Source organism: Spermophilus citellus, assembly GCF_964194105.1.
Source record: "Spermophilus citellus genome assembly, chromosome: 3".
Classification (NCBI taxonomy): Eukaryota; Metazoa; Chordata; class Mammalia; order Rodentia; family Sciuridae; genus Spermophilus; species Spermophilus citellus.
In genome coordinates, this window is record NC_138184.1 from 14,195,956 (window position 1) to 14,215,075 (window position 19,120).

General features: G+C 42.6%; 1 protein-coding gene and 2 long non-coding RNA genes across 5 annotated transcripts in view; 2 read left to right on the forward strand and 1 right to left on the reverse strand.

The window, feature by feature from the left end:
* The window catches only part of BRD4 (bromodomain containing 4), an 85,698-nt gene extending 81,890 nt beyond the window's left edge, over positions 1 to 3,808 (reverse strand). The window contains exon 1 of one of the 3 annotated variants that reach the window (XM_081283461.1): positions 3,568 to 3,808. The gene's annotated coding sequence lies outside the window, so the exon portion shown is untranslated. Of the gene's footprint in view, positions 1 to 3,107; positions 3,211 to 3,567 lie in introns of those variants that run through there. The other 2 variants (XM_081283459.1, XM_081283460.1) reach the window with 2 other exon arrangements.
* Positions 3,809 to 3,833: 25 nt separating this feature from the next.
* Positions 3,834 to 6,280, forward strand: LOC308643580. Its single transcript, XR_014020749.1, has 3 exons — positions 3,834 to 3,968; positions 4,207 to 4,386; positions 6,199 to 6,280. It is a non-coding gene; the product is annotated as an uncharacterized lncRNA (long non-coding RNA).
* Positions 6,281 to 8,871: 2,591 nt separating this feature from the next.
* LOC308643581 lies at positions 8,872 to 15,604 on the forward strand. The gene is made up of 3 exons (XR_014020750.1): positions 8,872 to 12,963; positions 14,424 to 15,437; positions 15,539 to 15,604. It is a non-coding gene; the product is annotated as an uncharacterized lncRNA (long non-coding RNA).
* The last annotated feature ends 3,516 nt before the right edge of the window (positions 15,605 to 19,120 follow it).

A 19,120-nucleotide genomic window follows, 5' to 3' on the forward strand; every position in this document is an offset into this window, starting at 1 on the left:
AAGAAAGAAAGAAAAAAACACATACAAAAAGATGTCTGAAAGGATTTTTTTTACAATAACAGTGTGATCCTCAAATTACATATAATTGATATCCAATAAACACTGGTTGATGAACACACTTAAAAAAAATATACTTATCAAAACAATGTTATTATACAAAACCATTGTCTTGCACACAGTAAAAATCTAGTTATTAATTATATAGATGAGCTCACTGCATACCCACAAATCATAATATTAAAAAGAATGTGCTTTTTTTTTTTAAGTGATCATGTTTTTAGTGACAACATGGGATTCACATTAAGAAATTCTATCCATACATGCCTGGGTTGAACTACAATCCAAATTCACTCATTACACATTTCAAATTGCTAAATGGAGGGCTTCACTCTATAGTTGAGTGCTTTCCTAGGATGGTGAGGCCCTGGGTTTGTTCCCACGACAAAAACAAACAAATAATTAAATAGCCGAATGAGAAATGTACAATAGTCAGTACATAAAAGCAACTGCATGCCACGCTGCTGACATTAAGTCTACAGAAATACCTAGGGACCTCAATGTTATTTTAAAGCTCATATTCCTTATTAGTCACTATTGATCAATTATGTCCACTAACAATATTTTTAAAGGAATTACTTGCATTTTGTAATATGGACATGCCAAATACTTGTTCAATTATCTCTTAGCTTATTCACTCAAGAATTTAAGACCATCTTCTAAGCATTGAGTACACAACAAACAGAAAGAATGATAAATAAAAAACTATGCCTTCATGGAACTTATTTATTTATTTATTTTTGAGAGAGAGAGAGAGAGAGAGAGAGAGAGAGAATATGAATGAATGAATATATATCTTTTTTGTAGCTAGACACAACACAATGCCTTTATTTTTATGTGGTGCTGAGAATCGAACCCGGGTCGTGCCCATGCTAGGCCAGTGCTCTGAGCCACAATCCCAGCCCAAATTTATTTTTTTTTAAAGTAGCTTAAGGACACTTTGTTTTTACAAACATGTCTTATGTTAGCATCAATAAGGAATCCCCACAATTCACCTAGTAAATGTCCAGTCTTTTCTAAACACAAAGATTTATGAAACATTAGTAGCAGTTTCCAATGACCAGCTTTTCTCTCCTTTTATTAAGACCAACATGGTCTACTTTACAAGATTAATCAAAATTAGAAATCAAAATAACTGACATCCATACAATCTTGACAGACCACGACAGTGGGTTGTAGGAAGCTCATTTAATAGCCCAGGATTCAAATTGCTGAGGCATCAAACAGTTTTTGCTTAAAAAACAGACTTCAAATCTCTCCAGAATCTGTGGATCTCAAGTCATTCAATAACCTGAATTGTGTAATGTGAAAATATTGCATTCTCCCCCACCTCCAAAAAAAAGTACAATTTAGTACAAAGATCACAAAAACTGGCTCAAAAAGGTAACTTTTGGAAACAAAGTCTAAATTCCTTTAAACAATTCAATAATTTAGTGGAAATTTTACTAAAGTGGCCTGCAATTCTTAGCTAACCTTTCTTTTCTCTCTTTCTCTCCCTCCCCCCCCCTCTCTTTTTTCTTTCTTTGCCTTGCTGTTCTCCAAGCTAGGAATATAGAAGCCCCAGAACATCCTAACTATCCTTAACCACTCTCATGGTTCTAATTTCTCAGAATGCAAAATTCCTTTAATTTTCAGCAATCTACATGTATGAGATGCTGGCAAGTTACAAGGAGGTGGAATCTTTCAGTTGAAACAATCTAAAATCATCTTAAGAGGTTTATAGATAACTTTACTCCAGCCTGAACTTCTGGATACTTTCCACGCCTACCCAAGTTAAGAGTGATGGAGGATAAGATAAGCAATATATGTAAGTTCCAGATTAGACTTTTCCATCTCAATTTGATCAATGGAAATTATCTTAAAGGTTTACCTTTCCCCGAAGTTTTTTTTGGGGGTAAGGGGTTGGCTACCTACCATGTCTTGGTGAAAAGATAACTCCTATCCAAATTAAACCTAAAGGAATGTTCATTAAATTATTGTCAAAGTCATAAAACAGACTGTGGCATACAAAACTGCCTTGAAATTGGAAACACATTCATAAATTCTTTTGAATATAACTTTCTTTACAACTTCCAAGATCTACAAATTCCCAGGGCTAACAATTTTGGAAACTTAACAGCTCCACTCATAAAAATCTCCCAAACATAATTCTAGCACCAAAAAGTCACTGGATTAGAGATACACTGCAGCTTGATTTTTTGGTAACTAAGGACTTAGAAGAGCCCTCTCAAAACACATTTCCGATTCTTACAAGGCACAGAGTACAAGACGTCACTTGTAACCAACATATAAACACAAAAATGAACCCAAGAACCAAGACGATAAACCTCACCAGGTTGCATAAAACATAAACAATAAGCAAGCAGATTAAAACAACAATTCAAAAACAAAGCGTTTTCTTCGGTAAAAGGGAGGTCAGCCACTCAGCAGAAGCACATGACTCATCCACGGGCCTGAACATAAGTATTTACACCGTCCACTACACCCAAAGTGGGATTTCCCATCTTCATCCAAGGCCGAGCTTTGGGGGCATCACAGGAGAACGAAGTTGTGCTATTTCCGTGTGTGCGCGCGTGTAGGGTGGATCATTTTATTTCGCTGAATCACAACTCCCCCACATTCCCACCCCAAACCAGAACACACACATACAACACCTCAAATAGGAGGCCACGGCAAGGACGCCAGTTAGACCGACCCAACAAAACAAAGCGCCCAGCGAGGGGCTGCCAAGCTGGGGATGGGTGGGTCAGGAGAGCCTGGCTCGCCCAAGTCACCTCTCCCATCCCCTGGGGGTTGTCTTCGGACGGGCGTGAGATGGCAGCCCCCTCCCTCCAGGGGAAACCTGCCTGGTTCTCGACAGAGCCAAGGGTGACGTCTCATAAGGTAAGAATACGGGGCGGGGGCGAGCTGCCCCAGCCCGGGCAGAAGAACCCAGGTGCTGGAAGAGCGCGCCGTACAAAGCCCACGTGAGCGCCAAGGCCCTGAAGGCTCCGGAGTGTCTCAGCCTTGTACAGAGGCGCCCGCGGCCACCACGCCGGGCCCGGACTTACCCCGGCCCGGCGCGCCGCGGACCCCGCGGCGGCCGCTTCCTCCTCCTCCTCCTCCTCCTCCTCACTTGACAAAATGGCGGCGGCAGGAAGTGCCGGGCGCCTCGGCCCGCCCCCCGCCCGCCCCCGGCCGCCCGCCCCGCCGCGGCGCCCGCGCCCCTCGCCTGCAAGCCTGCCCCTCCGGTCGAACTGAGTCTGGGGCCACAGCGCCAAAGGTGGGACGCCGGCAAGCCACCTGACCACCCCGAAGCCACGGGTGCAGCGGACCTGACCCGGCGAGAGCGGCACGGGAGGCCCACAGGCCCAAGCCCGCGTAGCCCCAGCCTCCCCGCCCCCGCGCCGCGCCGATGGCGTAGGTGGTGGCGCACCGGCCCCATTACGCAATGCAGGTTACGCGGGACGCGCCGCGGACCCCCGCTGCCCGCCCTGCGCGCCCGTCGCCCCGAAGGGCACCGGTCCTTACCTGAGACTCTAGGCCGCACGCCGCCCCCGCCGGCCGTCCGCTGCCGCCGCCCCCTCTCTCCTGGGCTGCCTGCGCGGCGCCGGGGCCCGCCCGCCGCTCCGCTGCACTCACAGGCCCAGCTCGCCCGCAGGCACCGCCGGCAGCTGCCGCTGCCACCGCTGCCGCCACTGCTACTGCTTCGGCTCCTCGGCTGCGGAGAGCAGAACAAACAGCCCTGCCGCCGCCGCCGCCGCCGCCGCCGCCGCCAGCGCACTGACGTCACCGCGCACGTTGCGCGCGCGATCACGTGCTGTCGCCGCCGCCCTGCGTGCGCGCTCTGTCCCGGCGCGGGAGCGAGCAAGCTGCGCAGAGGTAACTCCGGAGGTGGAGAGAGTGCAGGGATCCGACGCGCAGGGTTTGAGGTAATCTCTCAGGCTGCTTGAAGGGACCCAGAAGATCTAATGAGGGCGATCCCTCAGACAGAGAGAGGGGTCCCCGCAGACTGAGAAAAGGGCCCCACAGACCTTGCAGACTAGAGAGGGGGCCCCGCAGACCGAGGGAGGGAGCTGAGGGAGACCCACGACTGGAGGCTGCGCCTGAAAGAAAAGATCTGAAGATTGAGACAGGCGTCCAAAATTTTACGGAGGATATTGATGATAGACCCTCAGAGAGAGGGAGGACGACGCAGAGATCCCGAGGACAGATGGAAGGGACCGGGAAGAGACTCCTGTCTGAGGGAGGCCGCCTGAGTGAAAGCTGAGCGCCGGAGACAGTGGTGCCGGGATGAAGGCGAGAGCTACGGTGGCGGCGCTGGGGTTGAGGTGAAGTGAAGGAAAGGAGGTAAGAGAAGGCTGTCACCAGGCGGAGACGGCACCTTTCTTAGCTGGTCCCTAGGATCTGAAGATCGAAAAGCGCTGGTCTCCGAGCCCAGGGCACTCTCATCCTTAAGATTCAACCCATAAGTCAACTCCTTCCAGTATGGGCTTAGTCTAGATGTGTGACCCCTGGACAATCACAGACCCCTTCTGGGGCGTAAAAAGAAAACATTGACCCAAAGCACAGAAAGGCTTTTGGGATCTGTAAAGGGAGGCTAGGCTTAGGTCTCTTGCAACTTAATGTGACGATTCTGTGAAATTTCTCAAACCTGGAAACAACCACCGCCTCTCCCACGTTTGCCTTTATCTTCACTCTCGTCATTTTTAGTCCCATCTTTTAAAAAATAGATGGGGTTGTAGCTTCATAGTAAAACGCTCGCCGAGCAAGCACACCCCCCAGCACGACCAAAAGAGAGAGAGGGGGGAGAAGAAGGAAAGAAAAGAAAGCAAACTAACTCCACTCCAAAAATTCTAGCAGGCCATTGTGGTGGCGCATCCCGTTTATCCCAGCAATTTATTTATAACCCCAGCAACTGGGGAGGCTGCAGCAGGAGGATGGAAAGGCCAGCCTCAGCAGTTTAGCTAGAACCTAAGCAAATTAGTGGGATCCTGTCTCAAACACTAAGTAAAGGGAAGGGGGTGTGGCTCAGTAAAGCACCACTGGGTTCAATTCCCAGGTAAAAAGTTTTTTAAAATAAAATAAAATAAGTCTAGGTAGTAAAGATTTTCCTCGTGACTTGTTATTTTAGAATACATTGATATGACTGGATAACATTAAAATGAATTGCTTTTTGCTGGGCATGCTGTCACATCCTAATGCCTGAATAAACTAAGACAGGAGAATGCAGGGTTGAGACCAGCCTGGGCGATTTACCAAGATCCTGTCTTTTTTTTTTTTTTAATTTTGTAGATTTTTTTTTTTAAAGAGAGAGTGAGAGAGAGAATCTTTTTTTTTTTTGAGAATTTTTTAATATTTATTTTTTAGTTCTCGGCGGACACAACATCTTTGTTTGTATGTGGTGCTGAGGATCGAACCGGGGCCGCACGCATGCCAGGCGAGCGCGCTACCGCTTGAGCCACATCCCCAGCCCCAAGAGAGAGAATCTTTTAATATTTACTTTTTAGTTTTCGGCGGACACAACATCTTTGTACGTGATGCTGAGGATCGAACCTGGGCCACAGGCATGCCAGGTGAGCGTGCTACCACCGGACCACATCCCCAGCCCAAGATCCTGTCTTAAAATAAAAAATAAAAAAAGAGTTAGGGATGTGTCCTCATTACCAACAATTTTTTTAAAAAATTATACACACATGCACACACACACATATATAACTTTCTACTGTGTTATTTGTTCATGATTAACCAAGGGTAATCATAAGTTAATGATGAGTTCTAAGAAGCAAACTAAAAACTAAATTTCACTATTTATTTATTTATTTATGGTAATGAAGATGAAGCCCAGGGCCTCTCAAATGCTAGGCAGATTCTCTACCACTAATCCCCAGCCTTTTTTATTTTACTTTGATCACATATTACACTTGATCTTAGCCAAAAGGCCAAGAAGCAATTTTTATTTTGAGACAGGTCTTCTAAATTGCCCAGGCTGGCCTCAGAATCCTGCCTCAGCCTTTCAAGTAGCTGGAATTATAGGCATGTACCCACTGTGCTAAACTTACTCTTCATTTTAACAAAGCATGAGATAAATAATTAATTGCACAAACTAAAGGTGTTAATTGTAACTGATTCCTCAAAGCTTCCTTCTAATTTGTGTTGCAGAGTATTGAAATTTGTGAATATCTTCTGGCTCCTGATTTTGCCCAGTCAGCAATTTGTGGAAGATGATCAGAAGAAAAACACATAGGAATGTACATAGGGTTATGTAAATATGAAATAACAACTAGTTTGTTGTTGTTAAAGAAACAGGAATGTGGGCTGGGGATGTGGCTCAAGCGGTAGCCCGGGTTCGATCCTCAGCACCACATACCAACAAAGATGTTGTGTCCACCAAGAACTAAAAAATAAATATTAAAAAATTCTCTCTCTCTCTCTCTCTCTCTCTCTCTCTCTCTCTCTCTCTCTCTCTCCTCTCTCACTCTTTAAAAAAAAAAAAGAAACAGGAATGTATCCATTTTAGGTTGCCCTTTCCCTTCGTTGTCTTGCATTATCTATTTAATTTATTATTGCTATAGACAAAAGATATATTTGGAAGTAATTGGGAACTGCCAGATTGAAAGTCCCATAGTAAAATCTGTCATTTTTTATGAATACTTAGAGGAAAATGGAAGATACATTAGCCAGTTATTATATAAAGAAATAAAACAAGAACTGGACATGGTGTCCCATGCCTGTAATCCCAGCAACTCCAGAGGCTGAGACAGGAGAATCATGAGTTGAAAGCCAGCTCTCAGCAGGTTAGTGAGGCACTTAGCAACTCAGCGAGACCCTGTCTCTTAATAAAATATAAAAAAGGCTTAGCTGGGGATATGGCTCACTGGTTAAGCACCCCAGGTTCAAACCCTGGTACCAAAAAGAAAAAAACAAAAAGAGAAATATAATAAGCTGGGTGCCTTGGCACATACCTGCAATCCCAGCATCTTGGAAGGCTAAGGCGGGAGGATCACAAGTTCAAAGCCAGCCTCAGCAACGATGAGGTGCTAAGCAACTCAGTGAAACTCTGTCTAAATAAAATACAAAATAGGGTTGGGGACGAGGCTCAGTGCTCAAGTGCCCCTGAGTTCAATCTGTGGTACCTAAAAAGAAAAAAAAGAACTACAACAAGCCAGGTGTGTTGGCACAAAATTTGAGGTCAACATAAGCAATTTAGTGAAATCTGTTGCAAAATAAAAATAAAAAATACTGGGGATATGGCTCAGTAGAGTGTCCCTGAGTTCAATCCCCAGTACAGGAAGGAAGGAAGGAAACAAGTAAATAGTAAGTTCTTTCAAGTAGATATTTCTTTATTATCATATGGAAAATACTCTGCAATTTTAATTTGTGGATTTTTTTTCTTTCTTTTTTATGGTGGTACTCGAATTAAACCCAGGGTCTTACAAGGGCTCCACCACTTAGCTATATTCTCAGCCCTTTTCATTTTTAATTAAAAAAAAATGTAGTTGTATACAGACAGAATGCCTTTAGTTCATTTGTTTATTTATATGTAGTGGTAAAGCTCAAATCCAGGGCCTCATATGTGCTAGGCAAATGCTGTGCCACTGAGCAAAACCCCAGCCCTTTAATTTTTTTTTTTTTTTAAGGAGAGAGAGAGAGAAGGGGGGAGAGAATTTTTTAATATCAATTTTTTAGTTTTCGGCAGACACAACATCTTTGTTTGTATGTGGTGCTGAGGATCGAACCCGGGCCGCACGCATGCTAGGCAAGCAAGCTACCGCTTGAGCCACATCCCCAGCCCCAAGCCCTTTAATTTTTAATTTTGAGATACAATCTTGATAAGTTGTCCAAGCTAGCCTTGAACTGGTGATCCTCCTTAGCTCCCTGAGTAGTTAGGATTATAGGGATGTACCATGAGACCCAGCAGTAGACTTTTTTTAGTCATTTTAAGTTTATATAAAATTTGGGCAGGGGCTGGGGCTCAGCAGTAGAGTGCTTGCCTGGCACATGTAAGGCACTGGGTTCAATCCTCAGCACTGCATAAAAATAAATAAATAAAATAAAAGTATTTTGTCTTTTTAAAAAAGTATGCTTCAGCATAAAGCATTACTATTGTACTTGCACAAACAGGCACATATTGGTCCTAAGGATCATTTTAGTCTCTGCTATTTTATTATTAATCTGTATTTTGCTGTGTTTTTACTTAGTTTGTTTAAATTTTCTTTTTCTTTCTTTTTTTTAGTACAGGGGATTGAACCCAATGGTGCTTAACCACTGAGCCACATTCCCCCATCCACAGCCCTTTTTATTTTTTGTTTTGAGACAGGTTCTTGCTAACTTAGGACCTTACTATGTTGCTGAAGCCAGCCTTGAACTCGTGATACTCTTGCTTCAGCCTCCCAAATCTAAGATTTACAGGCATGAGCAACCATGCCTGGCAAATAAATTTTTCAAAGTTTCAAAATATAAAGAAAATGCAGAGGGGCTGAGGATGTGGCTCAAGCGGTAGCGCGCTCGCCTGGCATGCGTACGGCCCGGGTTCGATTCTCCAGCACCACATACAAACAAAGATGTTGTGTCCGCCAATAACTAATAAATAAATAAATATTAAAAAAAAAAAGAAAATGCAGAGGTTGTACATAAGCTAAAAGTCATTAGACCAGATGCAGTGATACATGTCTGTAATTTCAGGTACTTAGGAGCCTGAGGCAGGAGAAGCACAAGTTTGAGACCAGTCTAGGCAACATAATGAGAACCTCAAAGTAAAATATAAAATAGAGCAGGGAATGTAGCTTAGTGGTAAAATGCCCCTGGGTTCAATCCCCAGCACCATGATAAAAATATAAAATAGGCTGGACACAGTGGCACACACCTGTAATCCCAGTGATTTGTGAGGCTTGAAGGATGATCACAAGTTCAAGGCCAGACTCAACAATTCAGTGAGACCCTGTCTCAATATTTATATATATGCGTGTGTGTGTGTGTGTGTGTGTATTCTTTTTTTTTTAAATCCTTAGGAAGAAGAAGTCTGAAGGTCAAACAAGGAATGACAGTGGATATTTGGTTCACAGTCTTTGTTTTTTTATTGTTGTTTGTTTGTTTTTGTGGTACTGAGGATTGAACCCAGGGCCTCATACATGCTATGTTTGACTAAAATCTAACACTTTGACTTTATCTGATGAAACTGAAGCTTCATTGAACCATATGACCCAGTATTTCTATTTCACAGAAACTTGCTGACACACTTTAGGAAGTTTAAAAAAGGTTTGGGCCGGGCATGGTGGCACACTCCTGTAATCCCAGCGGACCCAGAGGCTAAGACAGGAGGATGGCGAGTTCCAAGCCAGCCTCAGCAATGGTGAGGCACTAAGCAACTCAGTGAGACCCTGTCTCTAAATAAAATACAAAATAGGGCTGGGGATTGGGGATGTGGCTCGGTGGTCAAGTGCCCCTGAGTTCAATCCCTAGTACCAAAAAAAAAAAGGGGGGGGGGGTTGGAATGGTGCTGTTCCTAAGAGTTCACACAAAAGTTAACCCAAATGTCCATTTATGGTAGCATAAATAAACAGTAATGTAATGCAACTGAACACACCACAGGCACATATGTCAACATGAGTGATTTTTATGAACATAAGGGGAAGCCAAAGAAATGGGCACATGTGCATATATGATGGCTTAATAATTGTGTAGGTGTCAAAAACAGACAGGCTGAATAAACTATAAAAACAAACAAGTAATTATCCCTGGTTAGCTGAGGGAATGATCAGGAAAGGATAGGCAGGAAGGAGATGTTGGTTTTCTGAGATTTAGCAATGTTCTATTTCTCCTCTCTTTTATGAATTTGTTTTCCAAATTAAAGACTCAGCTGGGCGTGGTGACGCACACCTATGATCCCAGGGGCTCAGGAGGCTGAGGCAGGAGGATCAAAGCCAGCCTCAGCAACTTAGCAAAACCTGTCTCAAAATAAAAGGTAAAATGGGCTGGGGATATTGCTCAGTGGTTAAGCAACCCTGGGTTCAATCCTCAGTACCAAAAGCAAACAAACAAAAAACCCAAATCAAAGACTTAGCATAGCCCTGCTGACTTGTTCCCTGCTGTGTCCTGCTCCTACAATGCACACACATTAGGAAAAAAACACATAATGTGAAGTCTATCCTTATAACCAATTTTTTGAGGGGAGGGTACTGAGGATTCATACACTCTAAGCACATGCTTTATCATTGAGCCACAACCCCAGCCCACTATGAACAGATTTCTAAGTGTATAGTGCAGTATTGTTAATTATAAGCACAATGTTGTACAATAAATCTCTACAACTTTTTCATCTTGTGTGACTCAAAATTATCGTTTTCTGCATATGCATTAGGTTTGTAGTCATACTACACCTATGGTTTATGCATATGTCCTTGTGTGATATTTCAGTTATTTTCTATCTTTATTGTTTTAGAAAGGGGTTAATGGGGATTGAACTCAGGGTTCTACCACTAAATTATATCCCCATCCCTTCTTATTATTTTTTTTTATTTTGAAACAGTGTCTTGCTAAGTTTCTGAGTGTCTCAATAAGTTATAGAAACCAGCCTCAAACTTGCAATCCTCCTGCCTCAGCCTCCCCAGTTGCTGGGATTACAGGTGTGTACCACCATGTCTGGCTCAAAATTTTGGGGAGGGGAGAGAGAGAGAGAGAAGCATGAATCAATCTATGAGGAAAATTGCAAGTGAAGTGAATAGAAAAATTAATGATGGGCTGGGGTTGTAGCTCTGAGGTAGAGCGCTTTTCTCAAATGCGTGAAGCACTGGGTTCAATCCTTAGCATCACATAAAAATAAAATAAAGGTATTATGTCCACCTACAACTAAAAAATAAATGGAAAAAAAAGTTAATGATGAAGTTGAAATGCACAAACTTCTGAATGTGTGGCCAGGAAACAAACAGATTTGCAAGAGACCTCAGTTAAGGCTCATGGTGAAAGCTGGCAATTGAAAGTTTAAAGACTAAGCAAGGTACTACTAAAATTTTGGGCACAAGGCTGGGGTTTTAGCTCAGTGACCGAGCATTTGCCTAGCATGAGCAAGGCTGTGGGTTCCATCACTAGCACAATAAATAAATACACAAAATTTTGGTTTTGAGCTTCTGGTGATCCCTTAAGTTCAAGGCCAGAATGTGTGGCAGTGGGTTAAGTAAGACTGCTTTGGGTGTTGAAGTAATTCTTTGGTATTTGCTGAGCAGGAAAGAGGAAAGTTTGTTTGTTTTGTTTTGTTTTGCAGTACTAAGAATTTTGAACCCAGGGACACTCGGCCACAGAGCTATACCCCAGTCCTTTTAATTTTTTAGTGTATCTTATTTACTAATTTGCCAAGGCAGGCTGGAACTTGGGATTCTCCTGTCTCAGTTTCCTGAGTCAACTGGGATTACAAGTGTGTGCCACTGTGTCCGGCTAGGGAAGGGTTCCATGTCTTGGCAGATTTTCACTGTTGATGAAGCCAGCCTATTTTGGAGAAGGATACCTGATAATGTATTTTAACAGGAAACCCATGGGAAGGACTGTTCTAAAAATTTGTAGGAATAGCATCCCCCCCCCCCGTTAGCTTAAGTACATAACAGGAGGGAAAGCTTAAGTCTTTTCTTGTCCCTTTTATCTTTCCAGAAAAATGAACTGATCAATCTAGATTTATACAAACACTGTGTGGTAGGTAAATTTCAAATGGTTCCCAGTGATCCCTGCTCCAAGTATCAGGCCCTTGTATAATCTCTTTCCCTTGTATGTGACTTGCTTCTAAAAAATAAGAATATGGCAAAAAGTGAGTAAAAGAGAGTAAATTTCCCCACTAAGTGACTAAATCCTTGACATACATCTAACTCAGCTTTCATATTTTGTGGGGAAGGGATCCTGGGGATTGAACCCACGGGGAATTTACCACTGAGCTATATCATATGTCCAGGCCTTCTTAGTTTTTGAGATAGGGTCTAAATTGCTGAAGGTCTCACTAAATTGCTGAGGGTGGCCTCAAACTAGCAATCCTCCTGCCTCGGCCTTCTGAGTCACTGGGATTACAGGTATGCACCACCAGGCATGCTAGGCAGCTTATGCTTTCTGACAAAGCAAACTGCCATGCACGAGAGACCCATGTGCCAAGGAACCGAGGATGGTTTCTGGCCAAAAGCCAACAAGAAGCTGAAGTCTTCAGCTGCAGGAGCTTACTTCTGCCAACCAACTCTGGAAAAAGACTGTTCCATAATAAGCCTTTTCCTTCCTTCCTTTCTCTCTCCCTCCCTTCCTACTGTGGATCAAATTCAAAGCCTCACTTAATGCCAGGCAAGCACTGTACCACTGAACTACAACCCTGGATCTTTTTAATTTTATTTTGAGACAGGGTCTTCCTAAGATGCCCATGCTGGGCTCAAACTTGGATCCTCCTGCCTCAGTCTCCTAAGTAGCTGGAATTATAGTGCACCACCCTGTCCAGCACAACTGAATCTTTAAATGAAACCCATCCTTGACCAACCTTTGATTGCAAGTTAAGGGCCCAGTTAAGCTCACTTTGATTCCTCATCCACAGATACTGAGAAATAATAAATATGTGTTGTCTTAAACTACTAACTTTTTGAATAAATTGTTAGACGGCAATGGAAAACTAACAACATACATCCAGGGACCAAAAATCACCTTTTCTTAGTAAAGACATATTTCAACACTAGTGAGATTGATAAATAACAGCAGGCAAATTCTCCCTTCTCCCCTTAGTTTCCTCTGTTTTTGTCTCCTTTTTTTCTTTCTTGGTGCTGTGGATTGAACCCAGGGCTGCATTTTTCAGCCCATTTTCTATTTTGAGACAGGGTCTCACAAAATTGTTTAGGGCCTTGCTAAGTTTCTGAGGCTGGCTTTGAACTTGGGATCATTCTGCCTCAGCCTCCTGAGTCACTGGAATTACAGGTATGTGCCACCCCACTCAGCTTATTTTTTGTCATTCTTGAGCTAGACGAAGGGTTATTTTGAACACTTAGGAAGACTGAACTGTTATTGAAATAATCAGTACTTTCATTCTCATTGTCCTTCAATGGGGAGAAATTAGGAACTGAAGTCTCTTTAAGGAGAAAACATATCTCGTTTTGGGCACTAATGCAGTAGAGAATTCTTACATGCACACACATTCTGTAACCTTGAAGTTAGTCATTGACCCATGAGGATCTTTTTATTGATTTTTTTAAGGGATCGGGTGTTGAACCCAGGGGTGCTTAACCACTGAGCCACATCCCCAGTCCCCCCCCCCCCCTTTTTTTTTTTTTGGTATTTTATTTAAATACAGGGCCTCACTGAGTTGTTCAGGGCTCTCTAAATTGCTAAGGCTGGCTTTGAATTCTCAATCTTCCTGCCTCAGCCTCCCAAGCCATTAGTATTACAGGCGTGTGCCACCATCCCGGTAAGAATCTCCAGGTGCACTCTACCACTGCCTTTTTTGTTTTCTGAGACAAAATCTCCCTAAGTTACTCAGTGTTGAGAGCCACAGCCAAAGGGGCCCCAGCAAACTTCCAGCTGCCAGCTGATTGGCTCCTCTGCGCTGATGCTCATTGGGCTGTTTCCCCGCCCTTTCAGACCATGGAGCTGTTCATTGGGGGACTTTTTTTGGCTCTGCCCATGCGACCCAGCCAATCAGCCTCAAGAGCAGGAGGAGTTGGGGGATTGAGAGGCTTGTGGGAAGCCGGTGGTGGCAGTTGGGCTCTCAGGGAATTCCTGAAGAGCTCCTGTGGTGCCTCGTGTGTTCTAAAAATAAAGTTCGTTTCTGCTTGATAAGTGGCTAGTGAATTGTTCCCAGCCAGACTGCGGCAACTCAGACTGGCCTTGAACTTGGCATCCTCCTGACTCAGTCTTCCGCCTCAGCCTCCCAAGTCAGTAGGATTACAGGCATGTGCCACCATGCCTGTCTCATGAGGGTTATCTTTGAAGAGGACACTATTTAGCACTTTTAGAGATGATTTCTTGGCAACAAATAAGGAAAGTTTTCCATGCATTTTGAACTCCGTATCTCATCCCTCCTTAGTTGTTCCTAAATCCTTGCAGGCATCTGAAAAGCTAAAATCCATAGGTATTTCCCATAGAGTAGGTTCAGGATTAGACTTGAGTGGGTAGCTATTGGCAGGTTACTGAGCAAAGACATGCATACACAATGATACTTGCATCCACAATGTCTAGGCCCTGCAGGCACTAAAACACCCAATTTATTGACCTGTGACTCATAAACTTGGTACCCATAGAGATATTATATATTTTATTTGGTGCTGGGGATTGTACCTAAGGCTTCATTCATGCTAATCATGCATTCTATCATTGAGCTATACCTGCAGCACTTCAGGTTCTTTATTTAAAGTATTCAGTTAAAATTTTACTATTTGCAGGAAAAAAAATGGTCTTCCACATAAATTTAATAGAATTCAGTCAAGAGAAAGATTACTCCTCTGATTTATGATCATCATGTGTGCTGCCTCCTTTTACTACACTCTCTGCCATCACTCCCAGATGATGTTCTACCTCATCTGGGGCCACAAGGAATGGAGCCTGCTGTCTGTGGATTGAGAACTCTGAAACTGTGAGCCCCCAACTAAACTTTTCCTCCTTTACTGCTGTTCTGGTCCAGTCCTCTCATCACAGTGGTGAAAAGGGCGCTCACAATGTGAGATTGCATTGAACCTCAGAGAAGACTTTGGATTTGAACTTTGAGCAAACTTGGAATTGTTGAGACTATGGATGATATTGCCAGTTATCAGTGACGAGTCCTGGAGTCCTGCTTCCCCACATGTTGAAGTTTGAACATTAGAAAAGCATGGTGAGATCATCATGTGAGCTCCTTCCCTGCACTACACTCTTCTGCCATGATTTCCTGCCTCAGTGTGAGCCCCAAGGAATGGAGCCTGCTGTCTTATGAACTGAGACCTATGAAACTGTGAGCCCCCAAATAAACTTTCCCCCTCTGCCAAAAAAAAAAAAAAAAAAAAAAAAAGATTACTGAGGTTGCAAATATACTTTAAAAAGAAATGCTGCTGGTTGCAATAGTGCATTCCTGTAATCCCAGTGACGGGGGCAGGGCAGGGGGGGTGAGCAGGAGGATTGCAAATGTGAGGCCAGCCTAAGCAATTTAGGGAGGCCCTAAGCAACTTAGCATTACCCTGTCTCAAAATAAAAAGAAATAAAAATGGGAATTAAGCTCAGTGATAGAGCAACCCTGGGTTCAATTCTCAGTACCCATCCCCCCAAAAAAGAAAAAGAAATGTTACCTCTGGGCACAGAAGCATTGGCCTGTATTGCCAGCTACTCAGGAGCCTGAGGCAAGAGGAACACCTGAGCCCAGGAGTTTGAGACAAGCCTGAGCAACACAGAGGTGCTCTGTCTCAAAAGAAAAAAATAAAAAGAAGGTAAGTTATATAATGATGCCAACATTATAATGAAAGTTCTAGCTACAGCCAAAGATAAGAAAAGATAAAAAAGATATCCATATTCCTGTCTGCATTCACAGGTGACATGACCTCACAGATAAGAAATCCTAAAGAATACAACATACTCTATTAGAGCCAGTAAACAAATTCAGCAAAGTTGTAGGATACAAGATAAACACAAAAAAAAATCAGTTGTATTTCTATACACTCACAATGAACAATCCAAAAATGAAATTAAGAAAACAATTATATTTTATAGTAGCATCAAAAGAATAAAATTTAAAAATTATAAAAGTTATTCACTGAAAACTAAAAAAATACTATTAAAAGGCCTAAATAAGGGCTGGGGTTGTGGCTCAGCAGTAAAGTATTCGACTAGTACATGCGAGGCCTTGGGTTCGATCCTAGCACCACATAAAAGTAAATAAAATAAAGGTAGTGTATCCAACTACGACTAAAGTTTAAATATTAAAAAAAGGGCCTAACTAAGTGGAGAAATCTGTGTTCATGAATCGGAAGACTGTAAAGATGGCAGTACTTTCCAAATTGACCCGTAGGCTCCTTTGTAGAAATTGACAAGCTGACCCTAAAATTCATATGGAAACTCAACGAACACAGAATAACTAAAGTGGTCTTGAAAAAGAAAGTTGAAGTATTAACACTTCCCCATTTCAAATCTTACCTCAAAGCTACAGTGTTGTATTGGCATAAGGATAGGTATATAGAATGATGGAATACAACGGAGAGTCCTGAAATAAACCCATGTTGCTATAGGTCAGCTGACTTGATAAGGGTGCCAAAAACATTCATTAGGAGATTAGTCTCTCCAACAAATGACTTTGGAGTAGGGCTTGGTGCTGGATGCCTGTAATCCCAGCTACTCTGCAGGCTGAGGCAGCAGGATTGTAAATTCAAGGCCAGCATGGACAGTATGGTGAGTCTGTCCTAAAAAGTGGCTAGGAACGCAGCTCAGTGGTAAAATGCCCCTGGGTTCAACCCCTAGTACCCACCACATGCCTATAATCCCAGCTACTTGGGAGACTTGAGGCGGACGATCACAAATTAGAAGTCAGTTTGGGCAATTTAGGAAAAGCTTGTCTCTAAGTAAAAAGAGTTAGAATCTAACTCAGCGGTGGAGCACCTGAGTTCAATTCCCAGTACAACTCACCCCCTAAAAACAAAACAAAACAAAAAAATAGATTATAGATCTAAATGAGAGTTATAAAACTCTTAGAAGAGGTAAATCTGATTACCTTTTATTTGCCATTGGTTTAAGATATGACATAAAAAGCACAAGTAACAAATGAAACAATATGCACAAGTTGTCTTGGCTTGCTCAAAGTTAGTTTTTTGTCTGGGCATAGTGGTGCACACCTGTAATCCCAGCAGCTCGGGAGGCTGAGACAGAAGGATCATGAGTTCAAAGCTGGCCTCAGCAATGGTGAGGCTAAGCAACTCAGTGAGACCCTGTCTCTAAATAAAACACAAAATAGGGCTGGGATGTGGCTCAGTGGTTGAGTTCAATCCCCAGTACCAGGGGAAAAAATTTGTTTTTTTGCAATACTGAGGATTAAAACTTTTTGTGCCTTGCTTGGGGTAGTGGCAAATGCCTGTAATCCCAGCAATTTGAGAGCCTGAGTCAGGGGGACTGCAAATTCAAGGCCATCTTGGGCACATTCGGGAGAAACTATCTTTAAAAACGAGGGTGTGGGGGTGCTGGGGTTGTATAGCTCAATGGGAGAGCACACCTGGGTTTAATCCCCAGTACCAAAAAAAAAAAAAAAAAAAAGAAAGAAAGAAAAAAACCAAATAAAACCTTTTTGAGCCTCAAAGGGCACTATCAAAAGAGGAAACAATCCATGGGATGGGATGATATTTGCAAATAATGTCTCATAAGTTTTATATAAATACTTCCTGTAACTTAAAAAGGTAATCCAATTTAAAAATGGAAGCTGGGCATAGTGGTATATACCTGTGGTTCCAGCTACTAATCAAGCTGAGGTGGGAGGATTGTTTGAGCCCACAAGTATGAACTCAGTGTAGGCAACATATGCCAGACCAATTTCAAAAAGAAAGGGGAGAAATGGGTGAAAAACTCGAGTAGATTTACAAAGATACACAAGTGGTCAACAAGCACAGAAAGATATGTCCATTATCATGTCATTAGGCAAATGCCAGTCCAAAGCACAAGGAGGGCTAGGTGTGGTGGCACACACTTGTGATCCCAGAAATTTGGGAGGCTGAGGCAAGAAGGTTGCAAAGTTCAAGGTCAGCCTCAGCAATTTAGAGATTATCTCAAAATAAATAAAAAGGGCTGGAGAAGCAGCTCAGTGGTAGAGGGCCCCTGGGTTCAATCCCCAGTACCAAAACCAAACCTCAGTGAGGTGTTGGGGATACAGCGCAGTAGTAGAGGCTTGCTTAGTGTCTGGAGCAAAAAACACAGTGAGGCCAATCCTTCCACCATGATAGCTAGAAACGTTTTTAAAAAGGAATAAGTTCTGTCAAGGATGTGGAGAGTTGGGTATGATGGCACACATGCTTAATCCCAGCTACTCTGGAAGCTGAGACAAGAGAATCTCAAATGCAATGCCATTCTCAGCAATTTAGTGAGACCCAGCCTCAAAATTTAAAACAAACAAACAAAAAAAAGGACTGGGGATGTAGCTCAGTGTTGAAACGCCTCTAGGTTCAATCCCCAGTACACAAAGGAAAAAAAAAAAAAAGGCAGAAGTAATTCTTATCAATCTGATGAAAAGATTAAAAATAAGGCATATACATACAATGGAATGTTTTTCAGCCATAAGTGAATTTTTGATAAATGGTATTAACATAGAGGAACTTTTAAAAGCATTATGGTGTATGAAAATAAAAGATCATATATTGATTCCCTTTATATATTGAAAAGATAATCCAGAGACAAAGCAGATTAGTGGTAGTCAGAGGCTGTGGGCGACAAAATGGGTAGTTAACAGGTTTGAGGGTTTCCTTTTAGGATGAGGAAAATGTCTTGGAACTAGATAAAAGCAATGGTTGTACAACATTGTGAATGTGCCAAATGCCACCAGATTGTTCGTTTAAAAAATGGTAATAAGGAACTGGGGTTGTGGCTCAGTGGTAGAGTGCTTGCCTGGCATGTGTAAAGCACTGCATATAAATGATAAAGATCCATTGACAACTTAAAAATATATATATGGTAATGAACCAGGCATCGTGGTACACACCTGTAACCCCAGCTAGTAGGGCACTGCCACCAAAAAAAAAAAAAAAAAAAAGCTTCTGAGAACAAGCTCAATCTGCAGTTAGGCCACATCTATGTAGCAGTAAGGAATGATGTGCAGAAACGACTCATGAGGCACCTTTTTACTGGCTATCGAGCTGTTCATTTCTGCATTTGGTCAATACTGACTTTCTCATTAATGTTCATCTTGTCTCTCCAATAAAGCTCCTTGAGTTTAGAATTGTCATCATGAATTAGTACCAGGTATACATACAGTAGATAGCTCACCAAAGATTTAACTGCCTTATTTAAAAGGGAAAGACTGTCCACTTCTTCTGATTACATGAAACTATAATTTGTGTATACTATCTTCAGCACAGCTAGACTCTACTTCTTTCAGATTCACAACCTCCAAAGTATTATTTTTATTACTGGGGAATAGACC